The 20,527-nt window shown below is 44.0% G+C and overlaps 1 long non-coding RNA gene across 1 annotated transcript; it reads left to right on the top strand.

Annotated features, from left to right (window-relative positions):
* Nucleotides 1–10,845: 10,845 nt before the first annotated feature.
* On the top strand, nucleotides 10,846–17,833 carry LOC144365201 (uncharacterized). Its single transcript, XR_013423496.1, has 3 exons — nucleotides 10,846–12,423; nucleotides 15,343–15,460; nucleotides 16,552–17,833. It is a non-coding gene; the product is annotated as an uncharacterized LOC144365201 (long non-coding RNA).
* The last annotated feature ends 2,694 nt before the right edge of the window (nucleotides 17,834–20,527 follow it).

The raw sequence follows: 20,527 nt of genomic DNA on the forward strand, positions 1-20,527 counted from the left end.
GCAGAGCCCCACCACGTTGCAGGAAGCAGAGAAGACCAGCTGGGGCTCAGGAGGTGGCTTAGTAGTAATAAGCGGGCGGTGCCCTGGCTCCCACAGGACCCTGTGATTGGCTTCCCTGAATAAAGATGGGGAGGCTTTCCCACTGGGCGCAGGGGCTGGGAGGGTCTGAAGGCTACAGGAGACCTTGGCTGAACCCCGGGGCCTGTGGGCCTTAAGGTTATCAAGGCAGCCCACGGAATTTCAGTCCTTACAAGCAACATCTGTTAAATTTATTCCTCAGAAATTTTGCTTATTAGCAGCCACTGTAAATGGACCGTCTCTGTTCTGTTACTATGTTCTATGACTAAACAGTACTTTTTAAAGGTTAATGCAGGCACCAGAATCAAGTAGGTCCCAGAGATGTGAAGACAAGAAAGTCTCAATTTTACAACTACAAAAAAAAAAAAAAAATCAGGAAAGATATTTGCAGGGCGATTTAAGACCAGGCATTATCAATCCCAGGTCACTAGCCTGTCAAGCTGCTCTGTTTGAAAGCGGAAGAGCAACATTTTTAAGTCCCGGAGAACAGAAAGGGCTACCATGGAAAATCATTCATTTCAGGGATCATTAAAAATGGACAATTTAATTTGCATTTCAAACAGACTCAGAGGAAAGATAAATTTGTCAAGATGACTAATGGGGAAAGTTTGATGGCACAAATTATTATCTTTTGTCTTAATGGAAAATATAATATATAAAACGTCCCCAGAAAAGGAACCAAGAAGCTTTAAAAGCAATCATATTAATGACTTAACAAAGATAAGAGAGAAGACAATGAAACCAATTGTGCCTCAAAAGGAACTTCAGGCCATTTTCAAAACTCCACAAATGGCAAGATTCATATCTCATTCACTCATTTTTTTCAACAACCATTTATGGAGTGCTGGCTACGAGCCACAGTCCATTCTGGGAGCTGAGAAGCAAGGATTACGTCTATAGGCCTGGCCTGGGGTTGCTCACAGGCGTACAGGTAAGATGGGCAAGCCCGGGTGGCAGCAGTGCCACTGTAACAGGTGCCATTGGCTCCACTCAAGCTGCATGAGGAGATAGATGAGGAAGGAGTAAGCAAGAGAAGGCTTCTGGAGGGGCAGCCTCTGAAATGAAACGTCGAGGGCAACGAGGGCTTGTCCAGGAAAGAAAGAGGGACCCTAGGCAGAGGGAGAGGTCAGCATCTGAGGACATGGCGGAGCAGGAGGGCCTGACTGCGCAGGTGGAGGGTTCTGGTAAGAAGGTCCTGTATTCCATGAAGAGTCTGGACCCCATCCTGAAGGCAACGGGGAGCCTGGGGATCTGGGTAGAGAGAGGTGGGTCGATTCCCAGTTTGGGAAGACTCTCTGTTTTGTGCTTTGGGGAGAAGGGCAGGCTGTGGTGGGTGGGCTGAGCAGGGCCATGTGGCAGCAGTCCATGAGAAGAGACCCAGGGACTGGGGTGGGGGTTGGCAGTGGGATTGGAGGGGAGGCAATGGGACTGGACCTGGAATGTCAAGGACAGAGTCAAGAGAACATGGACACTGGCTGGACTTGAAGGGCAGGTGGCCAGGGGTGGAGGCAGGGCTGTCTGAAAGGCTTTTGACAGAGGACCAGGTTTTAAGGAGCAAGAACAATGGCAAATTCTACTGAACTGAACTTGAACTTGGAAGTGTTAAGGAGTTTTCACTAAACCTGCAGTTCTCAAATTTCCACCCGTGTAAGCTCACCAGGCAGTCTTGTTCAAATATGGATTCTGATTCCGTCATCTGGGGCGGGCCCTGGAGTGGAGCAGACACCACTCATCCACAAACCACACTGCAGGAGGCAAGACTTCAGACTCAGGGTGATTAAAGAATTATTTCTTGGTCTCACCTCAAAAGAATTAAGTAAATACACATTTTGTAACAGGTGAAATTTAATAACACAAAATAGGTATTTACTTAATTCTTTCGAGGTGAATAAACTCCAAGAAATATTGATTTTGGAGAAGTGCTCTGGGCAGAGCTTGGGGTAGAAGGTGAGGCCCTGCAGCCACAGGCTTCTGAGAGGAGGGAGCTGCCCTGCAGGGAAAGGGGGCAAATGGCAGCGTCCTGGGGGGGAGGAGGGGCTGTCATCCTTCTGTATCCTCCCCAGTCCTCAGAGGGGACAGATGGGTCGTTAGTGGTCTTGGTGGTTGGGGAAAGCGGGCTGTGTACCTGTGCCTGTGCGTGTTCACACGAGTGTGTGTGCATGTGCGTGTGCCCGCTCTGCGATCAGCAGCACACAGCCCGAATGCAGAACTAGCAACAAGGACAGAGGGACAGAGGTCAGGTGACATCTAGGTTACATAAAGAGCTTATCAACCAAGTAAGACACACCATGGTGAACTAGAGCGCCACGGGACAGTCACACCATGGACTAAATTCTCCTCTAAAAGGGAAAAGTCACCCAGTGAATTTGTCAATGAAATCCAGGATGTGATGGGCTCAGAATTATGTCCAAGGATATATTGAAAGACAAGAGGTGGATTAAAATTAATGCTCATGCAAATGTAAGAAAGGCAGGAGTTTTAATCACCATCCTGGACAAAACAGACTTTAAAGGAAAGCCTGGGGACATCGAAAGAGTGACATATTCAGTTGACAAACCCACACACAGCAAGTGCTTGTCAAGCGCCACACATTAGGCACCAGCAACAAAAATATCAATGGGCAGGCAACAGATACCCAGGAAGAAATAAGTGAGACTCTCTGGATTCCTTGGTACCCTGTTTTCAGAATATGACAGATGGAATAAACAACAGAATGTCACAAAGCCAAATGGCACCACTCGTAAGCAGAACCATCAGTTTCAGAGAATCTGGTGGAAAATATGAGACTCCACCTTTTTGAAAAGTACATAAACCTCTCTCACACCCCAAACAACTGCATTTTACATGAAGAATGTTCAAGTAAATAAAAAGAGCAGATCAACAGGCCGCCTGTTGGTAAAATTAGAAGAGCAGGCTCAGGTCCTCAGGTGACAGGACTATTCTATTTACAAATATGAACTCCGCGCCTTCACCAAACCCTGAGGCAGCTGCTGTTAGCATTTCCTGATGAGAGAACTGACGCCATGCTGAGTCACTGCCCAAAAGCCTCACTAGGAAGTGATGTCCCTGCCCGGGATGGGAATGGCTGTGCAGGCCAGCCTTCTCCATGCTGTGACCCTCAGGGGACAGTCCCCAACGGCCACGTCTGTGACACTAGATCTTCTCTCCATTCCAAAGCTGACACCTGACCCAAGTAGCGCCAACCAGATTTCTTTTCCCAGTAACTTAACCTGGTGCAGAGAGCGGCTTGACATGACTGCCCAGCGGGGTCCATTGAAGCCACGGGCCCTCGCGGCTGCAGGCCCCAGATTGCCGGGCGCCGGCTGTTGGGCTTTCCCTTCCTGGTTTGGAGCTGCTCTGGGCTCCTTCCCATACTCCCCATGTTTGCAAAAGTTATCCCCAAACTGAAAACGCCTTACCTGACCCCCCACCCACAGAATCACTCCCCACAGTGGCAATAGAGTCACCGAGAAAGTCCACGGAAATTAATCACACCCCACTTAAAGCACAACCCCACCCATCCTCATTCATGAGCGCAAGGTTTTATTCAGAAGAAAATGAGTTTCTCCAAATACATATGTGAAAAAAAAGATGAAAGAGGTACAAAGCAGACCTCGTTAAAAGATTTAGAAAAGGAGCAAATTAATGAATATTGTTCCACAAATTGGCATTGGACGAGCTAGAAACTGAAAAAAATAAAAGCAGAGAACTTGCACCAATGATTAATTCAAAATAATAAGATCAAGCAAAATAATGAACCATTGAAACACAATTTTTTAAAGAACAGGAAAAATATTGTTAGAAAGCTGCTAATTCCATCAGAGGAGGAAATTGGCATTAGAAATTAGACCACACCTGTGAAATACAAATGTCCGGGATCAGCTGCGCTTATATGCTTAAATCACACATTATTAAATCCGGGCATGGCTAAGCCTCACTTTAGCTTTGCTTCTTGTCAGCTAATTCCTTTGTCTTCGTTTAAGTGCCAGGTTAAAGAAACCTGCCAGGAATCAGAAATCAGAGTAGTGGAAGCTCAGAGGAAGGAAAGAGCTCATCCCGAGACCAGGTCTGGTGCCTATAGCAGTCGCAGGTCACAGGCAGCTGCACCCGTGGGCCCTTAGGTGAGTGACCCTTACACAACCTAAGCCATCCTCCATGGTGTCCCCAGGAGGAAAGTTTTTTGGGGGGTGGGGTACCAGGGATTGAACTCAGGGGCACTCGATCACCGAGCCATATCCCCAGCCCTTTTTTATATTTTATTTAGAGACAGGTCTTGCTGAGTTGCTTAGGGCCTCACTGAGTTGCTTAGGGCCTTGCTAAATTGCTGAGGCTGGCTTTGAATTCACAATCCTCCTGCCTCAGCCTCCGAGCTGTGGGATTACAGGTGTGTGCCACCATGCTGGGCTCGAGCTCATTGGCTCTTGAGTTCAGAACTTCAGGAAATAGTTTCTGTTATATAGAAATTACCAGATCTAAAATATTTTGCTAAAACAGCCCAAACTAACTCAAGGGCTCTTCTGTTTGTCCTGTGGTCACAAGTCACCCAGTGGAGCTCACCCTGGTTAGTTTTCTGAGGCACCCCCATGGGTGGCCTCCCAGGGATTTCCACAATCAGCATCTCCATGGGGCAGGTTTCCCAGGCGCCAGAGGGCGGAGACCCATTGAGTTTTGCCAGTGTGGGATCTTAGCCAACCTCTGCACAGTCCAGTGGGCATAGCCTCAGCCTCTTCAGCAAGGCCTGGATCTCAGTCCTGGCTAGAGGGATTCCTCCTCTTCTGCCAGGTTTCCTCCTGTCTTGGGTGCTCCACCTTGGCCCTGGAGGTGGTGTCTCTTTCCCTATATCCCTTAGGTAATCCTCCATTACATTGAGTAATTTGGGAGGGTGCTGAGGATTGAACCCAGGGGCATTTTTCCACTGATCGATGCCCCCAGCCCTTTTCACTTCTTATTTTGAGACAGAGTCTCACTAAGCTGCTGAGGCTGGCCTTGAACAACAGTTCTCCTGTCTCAGCTTCCTTCTCTGAGATTACATGTGTGCACCACTGCACCCAGTTACGCTGAATAAATTATATTAAAATCTTGTTTGGCCAGGCGCAGTGGTGCACGCCTGTAATCCCAGCAGCATGGGAGACTGAGGCAGGAGGATCAGGAATCCAAAGCCATCCAAGTGCTAAGCAACTCAGTGATAAAATAAAAAATAAATAAAATCAAAATAGGGCTGGGGTTGTGGCTCAGTGGCCGATTGCCCAGGAGTTCAATCCCCAGTACTACCCCCACCCAAAAAAAATCTTGTCTGAGTTGGTTTCTTTCTTCTGATTGGGCTATGCCTTGCTCAGTGAGTTTATTCCTATAATAATGTACAATAAAGGCTACCATGTGTTGATATTTCTTGTATGGGAAATACTGGGCTAAGCATGTTACGAATATTATCTGATTCAATCCTAATAATGATGCTATAATGTACATATAATCATCTCCATTTTCAGATGGGAAAATTACTTGTCCCAGGTAAGAGACAACAAGAGGCCTGATCTAAGAGGCTCTAGGCCAATGCTTTTAACCTGTGAAGAGCGGTGACTGAGGAAGCGAAGCCGTCCTGACGTGAGGCCCAGGTGCCACTGCGCAGGTTCTAGTCTCCTTTATGCGAGAGACAGAGGCCACATCCGCCCACAGCTGAAACCACAAGATTTCTTGGAAAACCCTGAAATCACTGAGATTGCCTGCATTGGTAGTTTTCATTCTATTAGCTCGCCCAAGCACAAAAAATAAGGATAGTCTCTGACGCACAGGGATTTCTACTTGTATAAACTTTGCCTTGCCTTCGTTCAGTGACAATTTGTACAGAATGGACCTGCCTTGTACACAGGCAAGCCTTGGCCATGCTCTCCACTAAATCCCCTTCCTTTGAACTGTCCTTTGAGGTTATTTTCAGGAGCCCGGCTGAGATCGGCAGCTCAGAGCTTGGGAGCACACCCCAGACCCCTTGTCAAGGTTTGCCTCATCTTGGGTCCACTGATGAGTGTTCTTATGGGCTCACTGAGCTCGTTGGCTTCTTTTTTTTTTTTTGGTACCAGGGATTGAACCCAGGGGAGCTGACCCACTGAGCACACCCCCAGCCCTTCTTTATATTTCATTTAGAGACAGGCTCTCACTGAGTTGCTTAGGGCCTCACTAAGTTGCTGAGGTTGGCTTTGAATTCATGGTCCTCCTGCCGCAGCCTCCTCCGAGCTGTGGGATTACAGGTGTGCGCCCCACGCTGGGCTCCATCTCCCTGGCTCTTGAGTTCTGACTTGACTTCTGGGCCAAATCTGGTTCTGCCCTGTCCATGGCCTCTATGTGGGGTGGGGAAGCGGCCAGGCAGGTCAGATAATGACAATTCTCTGGAAATGTGGCTTTGGGGGATACTCCAGAGCCATTCCTCTCCCTTCAGCGGCCCACAGTGGGCAGCCAGGGGTCACAGCCGCTGCGACTCGGAGACTGGTGGTTTTCAAGGCTACTGCAGAGTCACAGAGGAGGATGAAGTAGAGCAAATTAAAATGTCACGAGGTCATTGTTTTTACCAAGAGCCAGCTGGTTTTCTTGAATAATGAAACATCCTTGGGTTGTTGCAAGCCTTTGATGAATTTCCACACATCGGAAAAATCAAATCTTGACCGTTCTTGCTGGCCGTCTTCCTGCTTTTAGAAATGGGGGTTCGAGGGGCTGACTCCAATATTGCAGAAATGCTTCGACAACAAGGTTTATGTCATTCATAAATTTGGGCCCTCCATTTAAGTGACAACCTTTCTGAACAAATACATAGAAAACAGCACAAACCCGAACAGCAGAAGTCACCCATAAACAACACCTCAGAGACACCAAACCTTACCTGGGGACATGTTCCCGTTGTGTGAGTATGAAGACCTTTCTAAAGATAGATTTTTTTCTCTCTGTCTACCTCTGGAAGGGGTTAGTAAATTGGACTCTAAAATCTAAGTTGAAAGAGTTCCTATTCGGAGTGATTCATAGAGGCCAATAAACACTTTTACTGAACTGCCACCCAGAGATTTTTGTTTGTTTGAATCTTTCTCAAAGGGCCAGCATTCTTAAAGCATGTGGAGTTAAAATTTATCTCTTCTGTAAGTATTCCTTATCTTGAATATGTATTACCATTATCTTGAATTATGTATAAACATTTATTAGTCTCCATAAATTAAATCATCAGCCTTGGTTGTTAAATGATAAGATAAAAATACAAGTAATCAAGCTAAAAAAAATAGAGAGAATATTCAGAAAACATCAGAACTTTTCAATACAAGATACAGATTTTCAGGATTTTGGCTGTAACTACAAAAAAATTATACAAAGGCAAGTTCAGGTTGTGTTACTAACCATGATCAATCCTTGGAAAAGTTGTGCCATTTTGATACTTTAATTGAATTTAATTTAAATTTTTTTTTCCATTTCTGAGCCTCTAACCCAGGGCCCAGTACATACAAAGCAAAAACTCTATCAGTGAGCTATACTCCCGGCCCCAGACACTTTTGACTTAAAAAGAACTATGGCTTCTCCTTGATTTTATACAGAATATTTTTATAACAGAATATTTTAGCTGATGAAAGGCCTATTTTCTCACAGAAAGCTTAATTAGTCTTTATTTCTTAAATATCCTAGTCTGTTTCTCATGGTCAAATAATATTTTACTCATTGTTTAACTTATGTTATTAGTCATAATAATTGAAACCTTCCAAAATAATTACTGTTAGTAATTTCACATAATGTTAGAAAACATGTGAAAAACAGTTGCTTAGGGAGGCCCTAAGCAACTCAGCAAGACCCTGTCTCTAAGTAAAATATTTTTAAAAGGCTGAGGATGTGGCTCAGGGGTTGAACACCCCTGGGTTCAATCTGTAGTATCAAAACATGTGAAAAATAAATAAATAAATAAATAAATAAATAGAAAGAGTACAACTCAGTGGCTATTAGTATATTTGCAAAGTTGGTTGGCGTCACCACCATTGAATTTTAGAACATTTTTATCACCCCTAAAGAAACCCTGGACCCATTAGTAGTTGCTGCTAATTTGCCCCTCACCTCATCCTGGGAAAACACTGACCTACTTCCTGTCTCTGCAGTGGCCTTTCTCAGTCATTTTATATAAACAGAGCCACACAGCTTTTAAGTTTCATTCATGTTGAGCATGTGTCCGTATTTCCTTCCATTTTATGGCTGAATAATCCTCCTTTATATGGACAGACATACCGTGCTGTATCCATTCTTTACTTCATAGACATAACTGATTTTTCTCTAACTGTCTTTACCAGTCAGGTCTGTTGAGGAATGCTTTACATACAGTGAATCCACCCTTTCAATTCCGTGAGTTTTGATATACGCTATTCCAATACATGGTATCTGAGATTTTTGTGATGTATATATGATCCATGTGAAATCCTAAACGATCAGCACCTCCGGAAGCTCCTGCCTGTCTCTTCCACGTCCCTAGTCACTACCCTTCCCCACCCACAGTCCCTGGCAACCACTGATCTGTTTTCTGTTCCCGTCATTTGCTTTTCTAGGGTGTCATAAAACGCATCCCCACACTGTGTGGCCCCCTGTGGTGGGGCTCCTGGCACTTCACCTAATGCTTGGGAGTCTGTCCGTCTGTGTGTATCAGTAGTTCTCTGCCTTCTATCACTGACCAGTGTTCTGCTGTATGAAGGTATTCTGTCTGTTTATCTACCAATTGGAAGACATTTGGTTGTTTGTGGTTTGGGGTGATTATGAATGAATCTGCAACACTCATGTAGAATTTGGGGTAGATGTATTTCTGATTCTCTTGGATAAGTATCTGAGTGCGGAACAAGGGGTCGTGTGGAATGGGTGTTGTGCCGTTTAGTTTCCACGAGTGGCGAATGAGGGTTCTAATTTTTCCATGTACCCTCATCAATGCTTTATATTTTATTTGTCTTTTAAAGTCATTTCAATAGATAAGTAGTAGCATTTTATTATGGTTTTAATTTGCGTTTCTCTAATGATGTAAGATGCTAAGCACTTTTTATGTGCTCATTTACCATTCATTTGACTCTTTTCTTTTTTGGGACTGGGATTCAACTCAGGAGCATTTGACCACTGAGCCACGGCCCCAGCCCTATTTTGTATTTTATTTAAAAACAAGGTCTCACTGAGTTGCTTAGTGCCTCAAAAACAGGGTCTCACTGAGTTGCCTCGCTTTTGCTGAGGCTGGCTTTGAACTCACAATCCTCCTGTCTCAGTCTCCCAAGCTACTAGGATTTAGGCATGTGCCGCCACCGCCCCGGCTCATATGACTCTTTTGTCCATTTTTTAAATTAACTTTTTTTTCTGTTTTGAGGTATAGATTCACTTGCAGTTGTAAGAAATAATAGAGTTCCTCTGAAGTCTTTACTCAGTTTCCCTGTTGAGAACATCTTATGAAACTGCTCTACAGTCTCAAAATCAAGATGTGGACTTAGATGTAGTCAAGGTTCAGAACGACTCCCTCATCACAAGGCCCTCGTGTTGCCCTTGACAGCCACGGCCACTTCCTCCTTCCCCTCTGCCTTCTCCTAACCCCTGGCAATAGCTAATCTGTTCTTCATTTCTATAATTTTGCTGTTTCGAGCAAGTTATAGTATAGATGGAATCATATAGTATGTAACTTCCAGGTATTAGCTTTTTCATTTGTCATAATTCTCTAAAGTTTTGCTCAGGTTGTGTGTATTAATAATCTCTTCTTTTCCATGGCTGAGTACTACTTCATAGTATGGATGGATCACAGTTTGTTTACCATTCATCTGTTTTAATTGGGTTTGTCTTGTTACTGAGTTATCAATTCTTTATATAGTTCTCTGTCAGATGTCCTTCACAAATATTTTCTCCCATATCATGGCTTGACTGTTCATTTTCTGAACAGTCTTTCAAAGATCAAAAGTTTAAAACTTTTTGATCAGCTCTAGCTTATCAATTTTTGATTTCATGGTCCTGCTCTTGGTGTCCTATCTTTGCCTAATCCCAAGGTCACAAAGGCTTTCTTCTGAACTTTATTCTAGGAATTATGTAGTATCAGATCTTACATTTAGGTCAAGTTAATCACGTGGACATGGGCAGAAGGGGTTGTTCCAGGATTTGCTTATGGAAAAGAGGATCTTTCACTGTTGAAGCTCCTGGTTCTTTACTGACCCTCTTCTGCTCTGTCGACGAACACATCTTTACAATATTATCACACTGTCTGATTGTCGTAGCTTGGAAGTCCTGAAATCAGATACAGTGACTCCTCCAACTTTGTTCTTCCTTTTCAAAATAGTTTTTTTAAATATTTTTTTTTTTAGTTGTTGATGGACTTTTATTTTCTTTATTTATATGTGGTGCTGAGAATTGAACTCAGTGCCCCACCCTTGCTAGGCTAGCGCTCTACCACTGAGCTACAACTCCAGCCCCATCAAAATAATTTTTGGCTATTCTGGGATCTTTATATTTCCATAAAAATTACATCAGCTTTTCAATTTCTACAAAACTTCCTGCCGGGGTTGGAATTGCATTATATGCAGACAGTAGTGAATCTTCTGGTCAGCAATCTCTTGCAGTTTATAAACCTTGCTCCTATCTTGTTAGATTTATCCATAGGTATTTCAAGTATTTTATGCTATTTTAAATTTCAGTTTCTTATTGTTTTTTCTCATGCATAAAAATACAATTGATTTTTGTACATCGATGTTGTTTTACTTGCTAAATGCACTTGTTGTTTCTATAAGTTCTTCCTTCACTCTTTAGTGTCTTCTAAATAGACAAAACATGTTGTCTTCAACTAAAAGCAGTTAATTATTTGTTCCCTAAACTAATATTAAATTTGTACAATTAATGAATAATCTTTGGATACCAGGACAATTTCTAAGTGAGACTAAATTTATTAGTAAAAGAGACAGTGATGTACAAAAAGCATCTTTTCCTCCAGTTTGTAAACATTACATCGTGGCCATCATTAATCTTTTTTTAAATATATTTTTTAGTTGTAGATGGACACAATACTTTTATTTTGTCTATTTATTTTTATGTGGTGCTGAGGACTGAACCCAGTGCTTCACATATGTGAGGCAAGCACCCTACTGCTGAGCTACAACCCCACCCTACCCCCGTTAATCTTTTTATTTATTTGTTTATTTTCAGTTGTAGTTGAAATAATACCTTTATTTATTTATTTATTTATTTTTATATGGTGCTGAGGATCGAACCCAGAGCCTTGCCCATGCTAGGCAAGTGTTCTACCGCTGAGCCACAATCCCAGCCCCAATTTTTTTAAAGATTAAAAAGATATGCAACTCTTTGACTGTGTAAGTACTTACTTTTTTATTTTTAATGTGATGGACATGTAAATTAATTTGAGATATCATCACATAATGTATATCTTTATATAGTATCAAATATATATAGATCATCATTCATCAACTAAACATTTTTAATTAATAAAAGAAAGTATATCACATCAGAGAGTATATATGAACACCATAATACTGGGTTTTAATGGTGACAGAGTATACGCCAAATGATGCTGTTTTAGAAAATCCAGAGTTTGTTACTAGGTTAGCCAATGGCTGTTTTATTCTGGCTTCATAGTCGACTAGCGAGTGCTTCAGGGTGAGCTCTGGGCTGGCTGCACGGTGCCATCTTGGGGTCTTTTACCACCAACCTGGGTTGGAATCCATGCTTCTGTTTTTGGTGAGCTGGTGTTTTGGTGGAGAGCACTTTCCAACAGCTTTGTGAATAGGGTACGAAGAAGGTTGAATCTGTTGAGGCCTGGAATGTCTTGATTCTCTGCTCTTATTGGGCTGGTAGCTGGGCTTGGGCTGAGGTTCTCAGTTGGATGGCATCTGCCCTCAGAATCTGATGGCGCCTCTTCTTTGTCTTAACTTCCAGCTCTACCACAGGGAAGGCGGATACTCTCATCCTGGATTCTATGTAGCAAACCTATTCTTTCAGGAGCCTTCTGGGCTCCCCTCTTTCGTCCCTTGTTGAGGGCCACAGCCGAGTGGGGATGACACATGGCATTTTTGCCAGAAGTAGTGGTTGAGAGGTGACGCCAGCGAGTTCTCGCGTTGAGTTCCAGTTGAGCTCTCGCGGGGATTCCTGAAGAGTTCGCATTGGTTGGGGAAGTGCTGGAGGAGAGATTTTCCGGCTGCTGGTTCCTGGACGAGACGCGTGGCGTTCGGGAGAATTCCCAGGGAGCGTGTGTGGAGTGTGCTGGTGGAGTTCAGAAATAAAGTTTGTTCCTGCTTCAGTGGCTCATGATTTGTGCCCAGCCAGAGTGCGGCAGTCCCTGGTGTGCCGAAATCGTGATGATGTGTCTTGGAGAAGGTCTGTTAGTGTGGGACTACTTTTCTCTCCTGTCCTTTTAATCTGAAGACCCGTATTCTCTGAGGAAGTGTCTTGGGTCATGCCCTCTGTGGTTGGTCTCACCTCTGTTTCCTCTGTCGCTGTTTTCAGAACTTCCCTCTGACGTAGATGTTGAGGATCCTGAGCTGCTCCTCCATTTTCTTGTCTTTCTCCTCCACATCTTTGTCTTTATGCTTTGCATTTGGGGAGAGTTCTTCAAGTTTTATATTGAATTTTTCATTTCTGATCCTCATTTTAATTTCTAAATCCTCTTCTGCGTTATATATTTCTTTTAAAAATAGCTTTCTAACTTTGTTTCATGGATTCAATATCTCACTGTAAATTTCTAAGGGTTGTCATGATGTCGTTCCCCGCACCGTGCTCTCTGTTCTCCCCAGAATGCTTTGTTCCACTAGGCTACCCTGTTCTCCTAGGGGCAGCTGGGTTGGCTCTCTGCTCCAGGGAATCCTGGAAGACTTTCTGAATACTGTGTCCATAGCTGGCCTTGTCGACAGTGGGCATCAGGGTAGGGGGTTTGGCTTGGTTTACGTCTTTTGGCCGGTGTAAGGTCTTGTTTGAAGACTTTACAATCCCCTGCCAAGAGGTTGCAATGTTCCTGCTAGGGTTGGGGAGCCAGACTCGGGGGTCAGGGAGAAATGACCCAGGAAGTCGTGACACTAGCACAAGAACCTCTGCTTCTTCCCTCTGGTGTTGTAGCCCTGTCTTCCCCTGCTGTTCCACAGCCCAGGGCAGGTGGGTGGAGCTGAGAATTTTACTCCTTCACAAGCATTTTACCAATCATGCTGCCCTGCCCCTCAGCACCCCTCTTCCCAACTCTAGGTGAACAGCACTGCGTGGAGGGGCCCTGAGCGCACCCAAGTTGTCTCCCAGCTTTCTCCACTGCTGGCTTGTGATTCAGAAATCTGGATTCTAGTAATCCATTTGCCTCTTCTATCTTTTCCTGTCTCCAAAGTTTTGTTTGGTTCTCCTTCCTCGTTCCCTTTGTCCTAATGGTTTAGGCCTTGGTTACAAACAGAATCTTCCCCTGAGGATTTAGGATGTCGAAGAGACTACTGTCTACCCTCAACCTACCTTCTTCTTCTTTTTTTTTTTAAAGAGATAGATAAATAGATAGATAGATAGATAGAATTTTTTTAATATTTATTTTTTAGTTCTCGGCGGACACAACATCTTTGTTTGTATGTGGTGCTGAGGATCGAACCCGGGTCGCACACCTGCCGGGTGAGCGCGCTGCTACTTGAGCCACATCCCCAACCCTCAACCTACCTTCTTATTTGGAAGCCTGAAATCATCCCCCTTTTTGCATAGAATTGGGAAATGAAAACAATCCGAAGGACGTGACCATTTTCCCGTCCTTCTCCGTGTGATGAAGGACCCACGCACGGGAAGGTTTGGTGCAGTGTTTGTAAAAGCAAAATGTTGACTATGAAATGGTTCCGAGTCATGGCCCATCCAGGCCCTGAGGCGTGGCGCTGTGGGGAGGGATGGCAGGTACTTCAGTGAAGGGAGGTGAGTGGAGATGGGCTCCTGTGTATGTCAACTCAGGGACTCAGATATAGGAGTGCTCACGTTTATGAGGACTTGTGAGGGGCCAGCTCACTTTGAATACCTTACCTGTGTGAATTCATTTCAGCCTCTAACAGGCCTGTGAGGTGGATAGTATTATAACCCACTTTTTACAACTGAGAAAACTGAACTTGGCCAGTGTTGCACAGAGGGAGGCTGAGCAAAAGTCAAAGCCCAATACCCAGTGCCTTGTACCTAGCCATTAGCATGCACAAACTGCAGCACCCCCAGCCCCTCCACCACCCATCCTCCACCCCCCACCCCAACCCCCCAAACACACTCATATAAGCACACAGACTTTCTGGAAGGATCTTAGTAGCAATGGTGTGGTATCAGCAGCTGCCTCTAGGGAGGGTGGTGTTAGTGGGTGGGTGACCTGGGTGAAAGCAGAATTCTTATTAGTGAGCATTTTTTTGTGTCATAGATATTTGTCATGTTTTCCTTTCTTTTGATAACAAATATAATGGTAGTGCATTTTAACTAGTCACATGGCATAAAGAAGAGCAAAGCAGGGGCTTGGGCTGTGGCTCAGCGGTAGAGTGCGAGACCCTGGATTTGATCCTCAGCACCACAAAAAAAATAGATAAAGGTATTGTGTCCAACTACAACTAAAAAAAAATAATAAATAAATAAAAGAGCAGCAAAGCAGGAGGAGCACTAATATCTCACATCTGTGACTCCAGTGTCAGGAATGTTTCTTGTGTCCCTCACTTTTTACCTGAAGTTCTATCCAACCTGCTATTGACCTTAAATCCTGTTTCAGACTGAACTATTGTGTTTCTCCCAAATTCGTAGGTTGACGTGCTGACCCCAGAGTGATGGTATTAGGAGGTGTGCCCATTGGGAGATGTCAGGTCGTGAGGGTGGAGCCCTCAGGATGGGATTAGTGTTCCACGGACGAGTCCCCATCCCCCTTCTGCCATGCAAGGACACAGCAAGAGGTGTCTGTGAAACAAGCACCTTCGATCGTGGACTTTCCATAGTGTGCAAGCCACTCAGCCTGTGGTCCCCTTAGAGCACCACAAAAGGTCTAAGACATATCCCCAACCAAAAATAAGAATTCTTGCGAAAATGAATTTTTCCTATTTGGCTGCCCTTAATCACATGTTTTTGCAACTCCAGCATTGGAATTGCTTTTGTAACATTTGTATGATAAATATAATAATTCTCCTCTAGTAGTATTTATACTTCATTCTATAAACCAGCTACTAATCCCAGACCATTATTGTGAAGAAGGAGTTACAGCATTTGCCTGTAACTGGCAAAGCACAGAAGCATTGCACCCAATAAGCACGCACTTTGGCTTTTTAATAGATGATGTCACACGATGGACACCAAAATGTGACCCACCCGCCTCCTCATTCTCAGAATGCTGGTGCTGACAGATCAAGATGAACCAGTTCCACCTCCAGTGCTTGGCATGAGAAATTCAGTAAGTGGTTTATGCATTTCCTAGAGAATAGTCAAACTTGCACACAGCAAGCTGCCGAGAGGTGTTGGATCGGGCAGTGGAACATTGTTCCCCGCTGACCACCCAGCCAAGAAGTTCTTCAGGGATTCATGGAATCACACAGTTCCTCGTGAATTGGTGGCATCAGATCTCAAGTCTTTTGCCCGTCTACTCACTCCCAAATCTAACTGGTCATCAGAATCACTGTGGGGTTTGTTTTTATCATTAATATAGGTTTCTGGGTGCTTCCCAGAAATTCAGTTCCCCTGGAGTAGAAGCTAAGAATTTGCAATGCATTGCCATTGGTTTCTGGTGCTTAGCCAAATTGGGGGATCCCTGGTCCAGTTTATAAATGAATGTCTGAGTCTATAAATGAATGAGGTTTTGATTCATCTAATTGTGTTTTGGAGAAGTATCTGCTCAGCTGATGAACAATGAAAGCCCTACAGCACGCTTAACAACATGGCCTGCTGTGTTTATAGGGGCATGTGAATTGCACCACATGGAACAAGAATTCACGAGCGCGCACCGTTTTCTGGTTAAAGAAGGGTATTTCCCGTGTAAAGGAGGCAGGATGGGAGGGAGGTCAGAGTTCTTGAGTCAGGCTGTTTGGCTTCAAATCACAGTTCTTCTAATTTCCTGACTCGGTGACTTTGGACTAGTTTTATTTTTATTTTCCAACCCTCTCTGTGCCTCATTTTCTTCATCTCCAAAATGATGCTAGAGCTACTGCCCCTTGGGACTCTTGGAAAGTTAAGAATGACTTCAGACTTCTAAGCCCTTAAATGGGAGTTTGGTGTTTTGTAATTACTTTGCAGACGTTAACATTTTGTTTGATCTTCACAAGGTATATATCTACAATTTTATGATAGTAGAGATTGAAGTTTGGAGAGTTTAAATTACTTGCCTCAGGTCAGGTTAAAAAAAAAAATAGTGGAAACTCAAAGCCACATCTCCCGACTCCAGATTCCTTACCTCTGGCTTGCGTTTATGATTTAGCATCATTGGATTGTCTGTACTTGGATTCTTGCCAAGAGGGTTTGTGACAAAGATTTCATTTTTATTGACTAAAGGACCCTGGAAAAACAGCTGTAAATCCACAACAACTAGAACTTACCTAAAGAACAGCTGTGGAGCAAAAGAGATGCTTTCAACCGTGATGAGTAAATTCCATTCGGAAGGATGAGCATGGGTATGACTCTGGATTAGGAAAGTAAGGGTAGGAGAAAAATGAAAGGTCAGGTGTGTGTTTGCTATATCTACTACCAACCAAGATAGCATCAAAGAGCAGACACAGGGACAGTTGCTGGCATTTCACCCAATGTTTGTCAGTGCCATTTGCTGTCCTTGGAGACTCTGCATTGACTACTATGGATCCTTCAAAGACCCAGCTCCCTAAGATCAATACGGTGGGTTTCAGCTCAATGCGGACATGAACTGAGACCCAGCCATGTGGAGACAGAAAATTCCACCTTGAAAAGAGACTATAACTGAAGCCAGGAAACACAGGCCTAAATTTCAGTTTAACTTTTTGAAACTTAAAAATAAGAGCAGCTGATATGACTCCTGAGATGAGAGGCTTTCCACTAGCCATTAGTCTCTTCAAACAGAAAAAGAAAAGGTTACCAAATATTTACAAACCTGTTGCCATAAAACTAACGTTAAATCTGTATTTATTCTGTATCTCATTATCTTAAAGTTGAGTTTCTAAAGTCTTTAAGAATGGTTGATGAACATTCTTGGAAATTAAAAGGTTGTTTTTAATAGTTCTAAGGAATATTTCCTTGTAATTTAGAATCTAAATATTTGATAGATGAAACTTGGTTTGTTAGAATTTTTGATGGATAAAACTATTCATTCTTCTCAAGTTTATGTAATTATGATTGAAGCAAGTCTTCATTTTTTCTTTTTCTTTTTCTTTTTTTTGTATATACAAAGGTTTATTGAAGATTTTTATGTACAAAGACCCAAAACTTTCAACTGTTTCAATTAAGAGTGATGTAAACAACATAAGTATTTCTTTTTTATTATTATTATTTCTTACATACATCACAATAGAGGAGTGCATTACATTCATATTTTTTTGCATTATAATTCTTAATATACATTTATAACACAATTTAACAAATCTCTGTATATAAGGTAAGTTGACACCAAATTCACATCTTCATACATGAATTTTGTATAATGATGACCTTCTACTGTATTTGTAATACCTTTCCAGGTCCTCACTAATCTTACTCTATTTAACTAAAGATCTGTGTGAATTCTCTTAAACTTAGGAAAAAAGATAAAGACATTTGTTGCACAAACTGTTTTTTTTTTAACACATAAAAATAAAGTGTCTCTAATTGAATAAAAATCTTGACGTGTGTCAGTTATGAGTTAGATATGGCTTGGAAGTCTTGTCCCAAACAAAGAATGCATAATTTAGGGTATTAAACTTCATTGCACAAAAATCAGTATAAGAGAAAAGAGACTTAGGTCTGTGGAACGTGGTTAATCAAACTGATGGTAAGCCAGCAGGGTGATAAGGAAGGTCCAAGGGACCCTCATGGAGGGGTAGAAGACAGCTGAAGGAGCGAGCCTGCTCAGCTTTGCACCACGTCTGAGTGGTGTGTTAGGCCCCCAAAGACTCTGGTTTTTTTTTGGGGGGGGAGGGGTTGCTATCAGGGATTGAACTCAGGGGCACTTGAGCAGTGAGCCACATCCCCAGCCCTATTTTGTAGTTTATTTAGAGACAGGGTCTCACTGAGTTGCTTAGCACCTCACTTTTGCTGAGGCTGGCTTTGAACTCACAATCCTCCTGCCTCAGCCTCCTTAGCAGCCAGGATTACAAGAGTAGGCCACCTCACATGGCCAAAGACCCTACTCTAAAGAGGAAACAGGAGAGGACAGAGTGTGGCCATATGTGGCAGCCATGTGGGCACGCTACTGGGACATCCTTCAACGTGAACTTGCCGTTCGGCCACAATGCAGGCAGGAACCTGTTAGTCCCAATTACAGCACCTTTAGGCTTTATCTCCGCTTAGAGACCAACGCCACGCTGTCCCCAGCAGCCCCAGCCAGTCCCTGAGCGCAGCAGGAGTCCCAGGGCCCAGCCTTTGCTGACCCTGCAGACTCAGAGTGGGCAATCTGAGCTCTTGGTGGGTTGGGCAGGTCTGTGAGTCTACAGCACAGTGAGGCTCTTCCTGCCCAGTCCTGCTTTGCCCTGCTCTCCTTTTCCAGATGTCAGGAGCACTGAGGTGGGAACGCTTGCCCTGCCCCATTCCCACCCCCTTTACCTTCACAGATCCTCTCCTCACCCCATCTCAGCCTCTGCTTCTTAAGAACTTAGCTGCCATTCCAGAGGACAGTGGTTTCAAACAGGCAATGAGGACCGTGGGACAAAGGGATGCCTATCCTGGAAGGGGAGATGTTGGGGAGGCAGACGGAGTTTCTTGAGGCAGCGGGGACTAGGTCCCCAAAACCCAACTGGGGAGTGTGACCAGTTTTTCTGCAAACTGTGCAACCTCACTTTATCTTTCTTGCCTTATTTTGTCAACCTGTAAAACAGAGGACTGGATCAATAGTTCTTTATGTTATCCCTCCAGTCACCATGTTAAAGAACCAAGATACAGAATGACAGAAACCAAGATGGTATTTTTATTTTCCTAGAATATTTAAGTGTTGGCAGCCTCCTATTTAAACTTTAGGGTTTGGTATAAAAACCAGGGTCTCACCCCCGCTGCCTCTGTGGCCTACCAGTGAGCATAAACCTCAGTCTTGGCCTCTTTTCAGATACTATCTAGCTTTAAAATTCTGTAGTTCTACGAATTAGTGAGAGTTGTCACATAAAAGAGGGACCTGATTTCTTCTGGGTTAACAACACAAATAAAAGTAGTTAATACTGGCTACTAGGCTTTCCCTCTCCCAGGTCCTTTACTGACTTCCTGTCCAACCTGCCTGGCAGCTGGCTGTACTAACAAAGGTGACAGGAAGAAGGGTGGCTCTGCCATCAGCAAGGGGGTGACCAGGAATACACCATCAGCACACGCAAGTGCATCCACCGAGTGACTCCAAGAAGCTGTCCTTCAGCACCCAGAGATCCAGGTGTGCATGTGGGTACCAGGCTGAATAGAGCTCTTCTGCCCAGGGGGCTAAGGGATGCCCCATTCCAAATTCAGTTGCAATTGTCCGGAACATGGAATGCCGATGAAGCTCCAACAAGCATTCCAGAGCAAGGACAAGGATTCCAGAGCAAGCTCTCTATTGTTCCCTGTGTACCTGTTAGCACTTTCAGAACTCTGCAGGCTGATTGTCAAAGAAAGTCCTAAAACTGCTAAAAACAAATAACTGAAAGTTGTGATCAGGAAGATTTCTCGCTAAATAGGACTTTTTTTTTTTTTTAAACATCTACAGGCATCTGCAAATGAAATGGACTGCCACTAGAAGTGGTGGGCTCTGGTGTGGTTTGCAGGGCCACCTGGACAAGGTGCCACAGACTGGGAGATGTCAATCTGGGAAAGGATGCAAACACCTTCTGCAGGCTGGAAGGCCTGGGGCAGGGGCTGGCAGGTTGGCTTTCCCCGGAGGCCCTCTGGCTCCCGAGCAGTCACTTTATGCGCCCTCAGGGGTCTCTCCTCTGTGTCTGTGTCCGAATAAGGACACAGTCATGTTGGATTGAGGCCCACCCTAAAGAGCTGATTTTAATTTAATTAACCTCTTCCAAGACTTTATCTCCAAATGTGGCTACACTCTGAGGTCCTGGGGGGTAAGGCTTCAACACACATATTTGGGGGGACGTGTTTCAGCCCACAAGAGTTCCCTTCATGGAGATATCCAATCAGACTGCTGTCTCAGAAAGTGTGGGACAAGTCCCAGAAAGGTGTGGCCTGGGGTCCGTCCTCGGGTGTGGCCCAGCCCAGCCCAGGCTTGCAGCCCTACTGTGTTTAATGTCCACACTTTACACAGGTTCCCCAGAAACAGCCCCTTGGACAAGGATTCCAGAGCAAGTGGTCTGTGTGGGAGGTGGTTCTAGGAAACATTGGTCGGTAGATGAATCCACTG

This window comes from Ictidomys tridecemlineatus, chromosome 6 (genome assembly GCF_052094955.1).
Source record: "Ictidomys tridecemlineatus isolate mIctTri1 chromosome 6, mIctTri1.hap1, whole genome shotgun sequence".
Taxonomy (NCBI): domain Eukaryota; kingdom Metazoa; phylum Chordata; class Mammalia; order Rodentia; family Sciuridae; genus Ictidomys; species Ictidomys tridecemlineatus.